Below are 12484 nucleotides of genomic sequence, written 5' to 3'. Positions count from 1 at the left end.
CACAGTTTTTTTCTTTCCTTTTGTTTTTCAGCGGTTTGACTATGATGTGCCTAGGTGTATTTAGTGTACTTAGTGTTCTTTGGGATTTTTTGAAATATTGATTAATTGGTGAAGGGTAGCATAATATATATAGCACTCTAAAATATACCACTGGATATATTATTTTACGCTGTAAACACTTGAAAACCAGCAAATTCAAGGAGAGGCTTTCTCTCAGATCCCCCAAAAGGAACTCAGTTGTCATAGATCCCTTCCCTGAAAGTTTCATCAACCAGGGAGGACCGACTCACCACAGGAGAGGAGATTAGAAGTCCACACCACACCCAGACAAACTTCATCACAAACTATCATACCTACTATCTATTCTTCTAGGAGCCATTCATGTTTCCCCAAAATCATTTAGTCTCCCCTAAAAGCCCTACATTCCCTTCCCTATTAAGATGTCATTTCATCTTAATTCTAAAGCTACCTCTTGACTTACTCATTTTTTCTGGGTATTTCCCACATATATATGAATTATACATGTTAATAAACCTCTGCATGTTTTTCTCTTGTCTTTTATTACAGGAGTCTCAGCTACAAACTCAGAAGGGTAGAGGAAAAATTATTTTTCCTCCCCTACATCGGCTTCAGTCAATTTTGGAGAATTCTTGGCCCGGATCTCTACCTATATTATCGTAGCCCATTCATCCCTCTTCATTCTGGAATACCATCCAGGTATTTAAAGAGTTTGATAATGTCCTACATATGCACGAATGCCCTGATAGACATTTTATAGAAATAAAATAGATTTCTTTAGTGAAAATATGCTCTATGTCCAGAAATTACTCCGCTAAATATTTTAATTTATTAAGTTTACCAATATGCACTTCCATGGTAAAATGATAATTCAGCTATTATTAAATTTAAGTCTGGGGGAAAAACAGAATTTCACATTTGTTTTATTCAGGGGGCTGAGATAATTACCTTTTGTATTTTCTGTGAGGGAGAATATGATCGTTTGAGATTTGCACAAATTTCCTGATTACAGACAGTGGCACAAGGAATAATCCAGACTGGACTTCAGCCAAATACATGGAAATCTAAGGCAGGGTTTTCTGACCCAAATGACTCTAATTTGCTTTTAGACATTTGGTGTTTTAATAAACAAAACATCCATTAATTTAGGCCATCTGGGAAGTACTTCTGTGCTTGGGCCATGAAGTCAGGGATCTTTCTGCCCTGCTCTCTTTAACCAGATTATTTGTGAAAGTGAGGTTCAGACACTCAGCATTAGGCAAGATAGTCCCAATTTTTTTTTAAAATTTTTTTTTTTCAACGTTTTTTATTTATTTTTGGGACAGAGAGAGACAGAGCATGAACGGGGGAGGGGCAGAGAGAGAGGGAGACACAGAATCGGAAACAGGCTCCAGGCTCTGAGCCATCAGCCCAGAGCCCGACGCGGGGCTCGAACTCACGGACCGCGAGATCGTGACCTGGCTGAGGTCGGACGCTTAACCGACTGCGCCACCCAGGCGCCCCAAGATAGTCCCAATTTTTGACACCAATCTTTTTGATAGCAGATATTCCAAATGATCTTTTATTTATTTTTTAAAAAAATTTTTTTCAACGTTTTTATTTATTTTTGGGACAGGGAGAGACAGAGCATGAACGGGGGAGGGGCAGAGAGAGAGGGAGACACAGAATCAGAAACAGGCTCCAGGCTCCGAGCCATCAGCCCAGAGCCTGACGCGGGGCTCGAACTCACGGACTGTGAGATCGTGACCTGGCTGAAGTCGGACGCTTAACCGACTGCGCCACCCAGGCACCCCCCAAATGATCTTTTAGATACATGCTAGTTTACATTAAATCTCATTCTCTCCTTCCTTCTTTCCTTCCTCTTCATTTTTCCATTTGTTGTCCACCATAAATTCTTGCCAAACAAGTATTCTTACATCCCTACACAGGAGAGCGCTGTTTTTAAACTTCAGTAAGCTTAAATTTAAATAATTTCTTTACTTAGACTTATCTTATGCAATTATAGTCATCAAATCAGTAGTTCTCACACATCAGTACACCCTGGAATCACCTGAAGAGCTTGCTTGTTGAACCAGATTGCTGGGCCTCGCTCTCAGGTCTCTGATTCAGTAGGTCTAGGGGTGGGGCTTGATAATTTGCATTTCTTGCAAGTTCCCAGGTGATGCTGATGCTGTTTGGGAATCCCATATCAAATTGTGGTTTTGCTGGGCTAATTATGTGTAAACATGAACCCATATGTTTTCTAATATAATAATGGATGTTCAGTATGTAACTATGAAAACCAATGTTTGCTTTGTGAACCACCAAGAAATTTTCTCACCTATCCCACCTTTTCTGGAAGAATTTTCTAGCAGATCTCACTGGATTCCCCTGATGAATTACCCTCTGTTTGGTTATTCTTACTTCTCAATTTTTTTTCACTTGTACTGTAAGTTCAGAATGCCTATACTGTTAGCCGACGACATATAAAATATCACTTGGCATACCCTATACTTCCAGCATAAATATAAAGGGGTTATCAGGTACCCATTAGTTTTGGCGGGGAGGAAGGTTTGTCTCAAGGAACCAAGGGAAAAGTGCCCACACAACATTCATTAGCACAGAAAGCCTGGTATTCACAGTATAACTTCCGACAGCTCCTGACCCTCCCTTTTCCTGATCTTTGCCCCTAAATCTGGCTGAATGACATCATTTTTCTGAATCCCAGAAAGCCATGTTCTCTTCGTCATATTACTTGTAAACCAGTATTTAGTAAGTAATGGGTTTGGAGAACCGCATTTAAGGATGGATGTTTATTGGTATACATTGACATCGAGGAATATAAGTGCAGATTAGACAAATAATATGACAAGGAGATTACTGAGATATCATCATTATTTTTTCTGTTATTGTCTAATGATCATGACTGTCACTAATGCTCTTAACAAGTCAACAATGACAAGGTCAGCAAAATCAGAAAGGAGATGAAAATTCAAGACATTTTCTAAAACCGCCTCTCAGCTCTTTAGGTTAAGACGCTCGTACTATATTTTCACAAACAAAATGAAAATGCACACCTTGCTTCCTTTCACCCTTAGGAATTCCCTTACAATGCCGTTCTCATCTGGAATGTCTTCCTTTCTCACCTCTATCAATTCAAACTTGACCTTTGCTTTAAGGCGCAGCTGGAACACCACCCCTCTAACAGAGCCTTCATCAATCTTTCATTCCTGGGAACACCTAAAGCAATTATGGAATGTACAGTTTAGCACTTATATTCTGTCATGTATTTTTCAACATTGTTTAATAAAATTTTCTCCTCCACTGAAAAGAGTGTCCCTTCCAGCCCCAATAAATGTACTATTTTCCCATTGGTTCATCTTTGATTGTATTTATATGTTCTAATAACTCCTAAAGAAACATCTAATTCCATTTCTTATCTTACTCATAGTTGAAAATCGTCGGAGTCAAAATTTTGCTATTAATTCATTGTGCAATTGTAAATTTTATACATGTGTGTATCTTACCTCTTGCCTTCTTCATAATTTTCGTTTAATTTACTACGGCCAATACAATGTAATTTTACAGAGAATTGGTCATTTTAACTCAAAGATTCGAACATGGAGTCCTAGTTTTAGATTAGTTGCCTAAACAAATAAATAGGCTCTTAATAATCCTGACTTCAAAAGTCAAGAAAAAAGCACCCCTAATTTTATATCCATAAGAAAGAAATTATAAAGCATGATATAATTTTCCTGCTTCGGGGAAAAAAAATACATAATAGCTAGCATCAGGAAAGTTAAAGTTGTGGCTACAAAACATCATGTAACTAGTTTATTTGCATTTTTCTTTTGTCAACAGCCATTTGGCATCTTGTAGACAATGTTAATGTCTATACGATGCCAAAATATTTACCGTAACAGTCAACTGACATGTGAGGGGAAATCAACATGATTTCTTTCATACCCTTGGTGCTAAATCACTGGCTCAACTTATTTTTTTTAATGGAAACAGCCATATTAACTGGAAGTTTATATCCTAGTCTCTCCAATTTAGGCTAAGAGTGAGGAAAACATGGATATTTCTTTTGTCTCTGCCAGGAGGCCCTTTGCCGCTCTGTAAAACCTACAGAGGAGTCCTGGCTAAGGGAGACAGGTCGGGTCTAGGGGCAGCCTGCTGAGGAGGAAGGGGAAATGCATTATCGATCACAGAGATTGTCTCAAGAAGCTTCTACCCGCACAAATAAAAGCTCAGCTGAAAACTGTGGTGATACTGAAAGCATGGTAAATTGATTCAGAGGAGGGGACAAACCACTTTTTGATCAGAAAAGGCCACCATTCAGCATTTTCCCTTTCCTTAAAGGTACAGAAAGTAGTATTAAACTACGCAGTAATAAGTTATGTTCCACCATATTCTAATTATGCCACAGTTGTTTTTCTCCCCACCTTGCATTTGACGATAATTCCGATTCGGACAGTTTCCACTGAGGTGTAAGAACATTCAATTGTAACCTGTAAAACTTATTTTCCAAAAAAGTTCTGAGGTAAAACCAGTACCTGATACAAAAGGGAAATAAACCTTGGAGCCAGAAGCCTTGGAGCCAAGCCTCCTTCCTTATTAACCGGTTCTGTTTTACCATTACCTAGTTATGTCAGCTTGGCCCGGCTGCTTTCATTGCCTGAACTTAATTGTCTCATCTGTAGGATATAATTACTAATAACCATTTTACCACTCTGTGGTGAGAGTAAATGAAATAACACATAGACATATTCTTTGTCAACTAGAAAAAGCCAAAAAAATAAAATAAAATAAAGTAAAATAAAATAAAGTAAAATAAAATAAAATAAAATATAAAATAAAATATAAAATATAAAATAAAATAAAATATAAAATAAAATATAAAATAAAATAAAATAAAATAAAATATAAAATAAAATAAAATAAAATAAAATAAAATAAAATATAAAATAAAATAGCAGCAGCCCAGATCACTGACTTCTTTGTTATTATTCATACCATCAAAGAAGAAAGGGCTATAGAGCTGTCACACCTTGTCATGTACTTTTCATAGTTGCACCAAGTTTTATCAGTGTCCCTAAAAATATGGGTGCTTCAAGTTCCCACCCTCTTATGAATATTTAGTGGCAACTTGAATAAAGCAGCTACATGATTAATTTAATTTTTCTTTTCTTTTGAAAGTTAGTGATGTGTGGGCAGAATGCATTTGGCCAGTGAAAAGTTTTTTAAAAAGTGCACAAGACGAAGAGTGCCAAACAAAGATGGCAACCACATAAAAAACTAAACCAACTGACTCCAGTGTAATTCAATCTGCAGTGGTGGACGACATTGTCAGATCCATAGAATCTGGAAAGCTGGAAGAAAGAAATCGAGTTCTCCTCCTCTTCCCTCATGAGATAATCCCCTCTACAGTTTCATGACCAGCTAGATGCTCTTCATTACATCCTAGTCAGGAATTTTCTTCTCCCCTCTATAGCTAATGTGTCAGCTGATCTCACTGTCATCCCTTAAATGCATGACAATTTTTCTAGATTCCTTCTGAAATTTTTTTCTAGGTATCACAAATTATGATATCCACCCCTGGCATGAGATATCAGAGAATCTTCTAGGGAGAAGGAGCAAGGGGCATGACTTTCAAAGCACTAAATATTTTCTTTTTTTTTTTTTTCAACTTTTTTAAAATTTTTATTATTATTATTTTTTTTTTTTTTTTTTGGGACAGAGAGAGACAGAGCATGAACGGGTGAGGGGCAGAGAGAGAGGGAGACACAGAATCGGAAACAGGCTCCAGGCTCTGAGCCATCAGCCCAGAGCCTGACGCGGGGCTCGAACTCACGGACTGCGAGATCGTGACCTGGCTGAAGTCAGACGCTTAACCGACTGCACCACCCAGGCGCCCCCCAAAGCACTAAATATTTTCAAAAGTTCGTTCAGCCAAATGGAGATTTACACAATCCTAAATACATATCATTTGTTTATGAATGTTTCCAGGTCTCCATACAATTTTTTTGTTACCAAATGGTAATTTTTTTAGCAGATATTCCGATACTCTCACCATACTAGTAATTTTTAAACTGTATCTTTTTATTAAGTTTGTGATATTGTAAACACAGCTTGGCTTATTTTACACATAAAATTAATGCATATGTAACCCATTAACTTAGATTCAGAAATTAATTTATAAAAATAATGTATTTTCAATTTTAAGTTCTTACCATTCTTTAAGTGCTCTAACATCACTGCTCTTCTTGTTCTACAGCCTTTTTGTCAAATGTAATCAAGGACTTTCCCTGAAATATAAAGCCATAAGTTTTTCCACCCACAGGTGGAAAATTGAAGACATTTGTTTTATCAGGAGCTGGATAAAGAACAAGAAAAATTGAAAAGAGAAAAATGAAAATTGAAAATGTTTTAAGTCATATTCTCCAGGCTGCAGAAGACTGTGACTTCAAAATAAAGTACTTCCTTTTTTTACTGATTTATTTTGGTACAGGCACTCATCCTGTTTGACTCAGGAATGCTAGGCTTTTATTAGATTTCCCACTCCCAGGTACCTCTGGGAATGCTGAGAGCCGTTGTTATATGTTCTCAAAATCTTTCCTGGTACTCAGCAGTCACTTGGAAAAACCAACATCTTAACTCTGGACCCTGTTCCCTGGCTCTGAGTTGAGTTTCAATTCATGTGTGTTTCAGGGTGAGGGTGTTTCTCCCTCTTCTTTACCTTCACCCCAAGTACAGTGACAACCTCAACCTTCAAGTCCCTAAAGAACAACAGGACTATATGGTGCTTAAGAGGACTATTCCTAGAAGCAACCAGAGAAAGGAATTATAATACAGAAGACTTAGAATCAGTTGTAGTCATTTTCAGAATCTATAGTCAAGGGTCTCTTGGCACCATTTTTCCCCCTTAGATCTTACCCTGCCTCACTGCAGTAAAAGCTCAACATCCCTGTCATACTTTTCCTCTTCTACTTCATAGTCCTGCTTAAGTCTTGGTGGATAGGCAAGGTGAACTTTCTAAATACACCTCTTCTCCTGTAGTCTATATGCCAACTCAATGAGGCCAGAGAGAAAAGATATGACTTTTCCATCCCTCTGACTCCCCCAGGAATCCTCAATTTCAGCCCTGACTGACCTCTCCTTAGCCTGATCCATGGGGACCATGCATTCTCTTTGGGAAGAACGCTATCCCCCACCCACAGGTGTTGGTGTTCCAGGCTTCCCTCAAGAGAATTCCACAATTCAAAGAATTCTCTGTGTATTTCCAAAAGTGTGAAATGCTAAGAATTGAAAAATGTCAATGGAGTCAAGGAAGTTGAGATTAAGCCATAAAGCTCTCGTTTCTGTTTCTAGCATTTTGTGAGTAAATGCTTGCACAGGAAAACTCACAAACACATACATCCCCTAAGAACAAATGAAGAAAAAATAATAGCCAATCTAAGTCAGAATCATATTATCAAAGAGAACATTTGCTATCCCAGTCTTAAGTATCATCATATGGATTTTTCTGATTTCAGGATTTTCTCAAAAAGAAAATATAGGTAACTTTCTGTCTGAATAACTTTAAAAATCCCACAAACCTGCTCAGAGTAGACAAAAGGATCATAACAAGAGGATAAGGAAAAACAAACAAACAAACAAACAACAACAACAAAAAGTCTACCCTAGAAGGCAGAAATTAAGTTCTAGTAACTTGTTTAAGACAATTTTTTTAGAGCAATTTTAGATTCATGGCAAAATTGAGAGGAAGGCACAGACATTTTTCCTACACCTACTGCCTCCACACATGCATAATCTCCCCCTTTATCAAATCCCCCAGCAGAGTGGTAGATTTGTTATAACTGATGACTCTCCACTGACACAATATAATCACCCCAAATCCACGATTTTCATCAGGGTTTACGCTTGCTGTTGTCTATTCTATGGGTTTGGACAAATGTATAATGACATATATCCATCACAATAGTATCGTACAGTTTTCCCACTGCCCTAAAAATCCTCTACCTAGTCATGTCTCTCCTCCTCACAATCCTTGGCAACCACTGATCTGTTTACTCTCTCCATAGTTTTACCTTTTCCAGAATGTCATATAGTTAGAATCAAGTATGTAGCCTTTTCACATTGGCTTCTTTCACTTAGTAATATGCATTTAATGTTCTTCCATGGATTGTTAATTATAACTTAGTGAACATTTTATCTTATAATTTTCCTAAAGTGTGTGAACAAGTTTCTGTATGGATATGCATATATGTTGTGTTATACTTACTCCAGATCCATAAAAATGTCGGGCAGTTTAATATTTATTTTGCCACTTGCTTAAAGTTGACTAATTTCTTTGTAGCACTTCCTAAATCTAAACCTTTAATATCACTGAAAATATGTTATACTAAACTTCCAAGCAGTCACCAGCTCCATTTTCGAATAATGTCATGTACCAGGCTTTTAAACTGCAAACATACTTTCAATAGCTTTGGCCCTTTGTGGTAGATAGAATCCTATGATAACATCAAATGAGTAACACTCTAGTATAGCAAGTGTGGGCAGGACCTAGAACTGGCTTCTGACCAACGGGATATGGAAAATGCAATGGGATAGTCATGGCCCTGGTCAGGTTACATTTTATAGCAAGCGTGGATGGACATTTCAGATGTAATTAAAGCCTACAATTAGTTGACTGTAAATTAATACAGAGAAAGATTTTATTGGGCGGGCCTGACCTAATCCATTGATGATTTTGAAAGAGGGTTTAGGAGTCAAAAACTCTCTTTCCTACTAACCTCGAACAAGCAAACTACCGTGAGTTTTACTGTTGCAAGAAAACGAATTGTGGCTAGGGCCACATAAGTTTGTGAAGAGGACACTGGGCCTCAGATGAAACTCCAGCCAAGGGAAGCCCCTCACTTAAGCCCCTGTGAGATCGTGAGCAGATAGTCTAGCTATAGTGGCCGTTCCCAGATTTCTGACTCATGGAAAACTGTGAGCTCCTAAGTGTGTGTTGCTTAAGCTACCAAGTTTGTACTAATTTGTTACGCAACGATAGAAAACCAATACTTCTTTCATCAGAAAACATTTATTAAGCACTTACTGTGTGCCAGGAACTACTCTAGCATTGGGGGTACAACCCTCAAAAAGACAGGAAAAGTCCTTGCCCTCAAGAAAATTCTATTATGCGCTGAAGGAGTGGGTCCCTGCCGTACTCCATTTAATACAACCAGCCTTTTCTCTTTTTATCTGAGTCATGTCAGTTAGTTGGATGTTTTCTGTTTCATTAGGATAACACTAGCTGCTACAACAGAGAAATCTCCATATGTCAGTGTTTTAATATAATACAAATGTATATATATATATATATATGTATATATATATATTTTTTTCTTGCACAACAATTCTGTGAGAATGTTTGGCATATATCATTCCACATGATTCAGGACAAAGAATCTTTCCATACTCTGACACCACCATCCCCTCCAGGTCTCATGGTATTTTGCTTACAGATTAAGCAAACACACTTCTCTTTCCCATGGAGAAAAGAAAAGTGAAAGTAGAGAAGGCACATTTGTTTCTTTATCAGTTTGGCTTGAAGTGGTATATCTTCACTCGTATTCCATTTAGAAGAGTTCATCTCATGTAGTCAGCTGCACAACGGCTTCTTAGCAAATAATCTCCATTATGCAAGGGGAACATGGCTATTTGCTAGACAGCAGGATGTGCCTGCCAGAAATCTTAATAGCTTGATATTTGGCCTCAGGTAGACCAAACTATATTATGGGCATTGAATGGATGAATGAATGTGCTTAGGTACACATTTGGGAATGATGTAGTATGCGAATTGAGCCCATAGGGTATCATGAACATCTTGTTTTGGTTTGTGCAATATTCCTTCTCACTTCTGGTAACACATTCTTTGTGCTTTGTCTAGAGCCATAAAACCCACTGCCAACCACTGACAGGGGAACACACTGGCCAGGCCTTGTCATTCCAAGTGGACTGAACCAATCTGGGCCAGTCAGGGTTCTCCATGGGGTTTAATAGTTGGAAGGATGCAGATATAGGAGTACCAGCACTTGTCATGCCCTTCATAAGAAGAGCGTTCATAAGAAAGAAAACCTGACAGACCAGTAGTGAAGCCCCAGCCCAATGTTATTTTATTTTCTCATTTTCATTTATCATACATCATTCTTACTTATATTTTATCTGATCTGGTTCCTAAAGAATGAGCAGCAGGGAGAGACAGGAATTAATTAACAATGAAGACAAGTGTGTGAATAATGCAAGGGAACATGTATAGAAGATGGTGGCCTGACTGGATGACAGGGAGAGCAGAGGCTTAAAGGAAGGTACAGTTGCTCAGTAAGATGGGGCCATCCCAGAAAACATCTTTAAAGCTGGAAAATTAGTGGGAGGTTTCTTCTGTGGGTGGTAGGTAGACATTAAAATTTTTGAAAAAAACAGTTATATTGGATCATAAAACTAAATTAAGAATCCATAAAACTTCAGAGTTGGAAAGACGTAGAGATCGTTGTATCAAACACTTCTATTCTCTCTATAATTAAGTTCAAGGTCAAAGTTGAAAGTTGGATGATTGGAAATTTACCTTGTGGGAAAATGAAAAATGGAATAGTGCAGGGTGATGTCACAGTAGGCTTGAGTTAGGAAGGTGGTCCTGAAAAAGCAAGGATGATTATTAAAAGCATTCCATAGACAGAAACAAAGCAAGGAAAAGTTACACGCATGGAGACTTTAATTGAGGAAATGGAGAAAGATGCTACCGCTGACCAAAACGAGGAAGTTGAGTGAGAATCCCAGTTCAAGGGAAATACCACCAATTCTCTTTTATATGCACACGTTTGGAGTATGTTGAGTTTCTGAATATAGCATATCACTCGGGAAAACTTTCCAGTAGAACTAGTTACAGAGCACATATTATGGGCTAAGTACTGTGATAAATGATTTATAGATATTATCAAATTCGATCCTCACCACACTTCTTGGGGGTGTTTAACAAGATGGTTTAGCAGCTTTCCCTAAAGTTCCCCAACTACTAAGGGTCAGGGCTGGGAGTTTTGCCAAGACTCAGCTGTTTTCCAGGCTCATATTCTTGATAGTGATGTCTCCCATTATTCTGCCTTCCTGAAGTCAACCAACATGACTCCGTGACTACCTACATACAGGATCTGAAGAAGGTGAAAGGGATAGATACTCCCAAAGCATAGGTGTATATATTGATGCTTAAATTATTCATATATAGACGTAACGTGGTGGCTTTGAAAAAGACATGAGTCACTTCTCAAGTTGTGATAATAAAATGAGAAAAGCGTACAGAATCAAGGCACAGTCTTAAACACCCACATCCACAAGAAAAGTCCTCACCAGCAAAAAAGAGCTAATAACAAGGCAGAAAAAGCAATCTCAGAAAACAGAAGATTTAGAAATGGCAGGTTTTAAAGTCTGTAATACCTTAGAAACCAAGGAAGAGGTTAAAGAAGATGGATTTGATTACTTTGGTCAAAAGCAATTAAAAAAAAAATCAAGCTAAAATTGTGAAAAATAGATTTGGCTATTACCGTACGTAGTGATCTTAGAGGGTATAGTCCCCTATTAATGCAGAACTAGTTTGGGGTGGTTAAATAGAGAATTTGAGGTATGGAAGTAAGAACACTAGGTCTAATCCTGTTTCCACATGGATTTTTGTCTTCATCTGTCTCTACTTCATATAATCCTAACCGCATATAATCTATATTTCTACATTCGATACTGTATCAGCATACCTATTTCATTCGGACTTTGATCCTTTGCTATTTGGTCCCCTCAACGATTCTCAGACCAGCCATTACTTCACAGGCATCTACATGTTCTAAAAAGAACAGATATTGCTGTCTGTGTTCTAAATCACAGTGACTTAGAACAGGCAGAAATCCATTACAGGGGAAACCAGTGGGAAAGAGCTGTGTCGTGATAAAGGAAAGCGGACAGCCTTGATAAAGCTTTTTAAAGGAATTCCTTCCTTTCCCCACTGTTACCTGTCTGGCCACAAATCACTCACAGCCAGACGGAGCGAGGCTTGCAAGAGCTGACTTACTGGCAGAGACCAAACTGTGTCACTTCTCAAAGCGGGAGTAGCCAGACCTGCTGCAGAAGCAGCCTTCCTTCTAGATTTCAACATGGAATTTTTATGTGGTTGTGCTTGCTCCTCTTCGGTGTTATAAAACAGTCAAGCAAGATGAATATGGCTGGTAATTTATACTGGAAACTTGCATTGAATTATACTTGGATGACTTATTAAATGAAGGATATTATCAATATTACATCTGTCATAAATGAAAAACTCCACGTTTGAATGGATCTAATCCATTCATTGTTTTATGAGCACGCTGGCCTCCAGAGAGAGTCACAAATCCAAATGATGTTCCTGAGTGATGGATTTTATGTTCTCTTCTCAGGCATGGCTGAAAAATGTGCGAAATCTTTA

The 12484-nt window shown here is 38.0% G+C and overlaps 2 long non-coding RNA genes across 3 annotated transcripts in view; one reads left to right on the top strand and one right to left on the bottom strand.

Moving 5' to 3' along the window:
• Positions 1–570: 570 nt before the first annotated feature.
• Positions 571–12484, top strand: part of LOC125156242 (uncharacterized) — a 131784-nt gene continuing 119870 nt past the window's right edge. The window contains exon 1 of one of the 2 annotated variants that reach the window (XR_007148504.1): positions 571–717. This is a non-coding gene — a long non-coding RNA (uncharacterized LOC125156242). Of the gene's footprint in view, positions 718–11947; positions 12249–12484 lie in introns of those variants that run through there. The other variant, XR_007148505.1, reaches the window with a different exon arrangement.
• On the bottom strand, positions 3081–11851 carry LOC125156244 (uncharacterized). The gene is made up of 4 exons (XR_007148507.1): positions 11784–11851; positions 10610–10678; positions 6231–6305; positions 3081–3237 (listed from the first exon to the last, which is right to left on the bottom strand). It is a non-coding gene; the product is annotated as an uncharacterized LOC125156244 (long non-coding RNA).

The sequence above is a fragment of the Prionailurus viverrinus genome, chromosome F2, assembly GCF_022837055.1.
Source record: "Prionailurus viverrinus isolate Anna chromosome F2, UM_Priviv_1.0, whole genome shotgun sequence".
Classification (NCBI taxonomy): domain Eukaryota; kingdom Metazoa; phylum Chordata; class Mammalia; order Carnivora; family Felidae; genus Prionailurus; species Prionailurus viverrinus.
The sequence above is the reverse complement of the archived record's forward strand: the minus strand, read 5'-3'. Positions and strand labels throughout refer to the sequence as shown.